The sequence below is a fragment of the Poecilia reticulata genome, linkage group LG16 (genome assembly GCF_000633615.1).
Source record: "Poecilia reticulata strain Guanapo linkage group LG16, Guppy_female_1.0+MT, whole genome shotgun sequence".
Lineage (NCBI taxonomy): Eukaryota > Metazoa > Chordata > Actinopteri > Cyprinodontiformes > Poeciliidae > Poecilia > Poecilia reticulata.
In genome coordinates, this window is record NC_024346.1 from 357,476 (window position 1) to 358,655 (window position 1,180).

General features: G+C 46.2%; 1 protein-coding gene across 1 annotated transcript in view; it reads right to left on the minus strand.

Moving 5' to 3' along the window:
• The window catches only part of LOC103477503 (copine-4-like), a 27,101-nt gene that overhangs the window by 21,204 nt on the left and 4,717 nt on the right, over positions 1 to 1,180 (minus strand). The window lies entirely within an intron of this gene.

Genomic DNA, 1,180 nt, shown 5'->3' on the forward strand with positions numbered 1-1,180 from the left:
TCTGGGGAGCTGCTGGTGTTGGTCCACTGGGTTTCATCAAGGGCAGGTCAATGCAGCAGCTATCAGGAGGTTTTGGAGCACTTCATGCTTCCATCTGCTGAAAAGCTTTATGGAGATGAAGATTTCCTTTTTCAGCACAACCTGCTCACAGAGCCAAAACCACTGGTATACTGACCATGGTGCTACTGTTGGCCTGCCAACTCTCCTGACCTGAACCCCATAGAGAATCTGTGGGATGTTGTGAAGAGAAAGTTGAGAGACCAAAACCCAAAACTCTGGATGAGCTTAAGGCCATCGAAGCATCCTGGGCTCCATGACACCTCAGCAGAGCCACAGGCTGATGGCCTCCATGTCGCCCTGAAGGCTGCAAAATGATTCCTGACCAAGTATTGATGCATAACTGAACATAATTATTTGAAGTTTGTTTCTTTTATTGGTCGGATGAAATATGCTAATTTTTTGAGACAGGGATTTTGGGTTTTCATGAGCTGTTTGCCAAAATCAACAGTATTAAAACAATAAAAGACCTGAAATATTTCAGCTGGTGAGCAATGAATCTGAAATATACGACAGTTTTTACCATTACATTATGGAAAATAATGAACTTTATCACAATATGCTAATTGTTGGAGAAGGACCTGTATGGTTGCTGACCGTTCTACTGCGGTCCACAGAACCGCCTCACTCCTCCACGCCTGGCCACGCCCCTATTGGCTCCGCCCACTTCCTAGACGCCTTCTGGAGCCTGTGGCCCTTTCAGAAAGCGTTGCTGCGGTTGCTATGGTTACTGGGGATGGTTGACAGATCCGGTGACATCACCATCCAACACTGTAACCCTTAGAAACACCAACACCAGAACCCAGTCTGGTTCTGGTTCTGGACCGGCCGACCGTCACCATGGAAACGACATGTTTCTTTAGCAGTACTCAATTTTTCACACATCCTGTTTTCTCTGGTCTCTGCAGGAAATGAAATCATCCTGGAGGAAAATGAAACGTCAAGAGTCGAATATCTTCCAAATCAAAGATGTGCCTTTAACATCTGGTTGTTTTTATTCAATGGCAGATCAATGATGAACCGCAGCTGGATGACAGGGGGCGCTGTTGGCAAAGTTACAGGCAAAAAATGACTAATAGTTGGTCTGACCTGTCCCAGCTGGACTCACCTGTCCCAGCTGGAC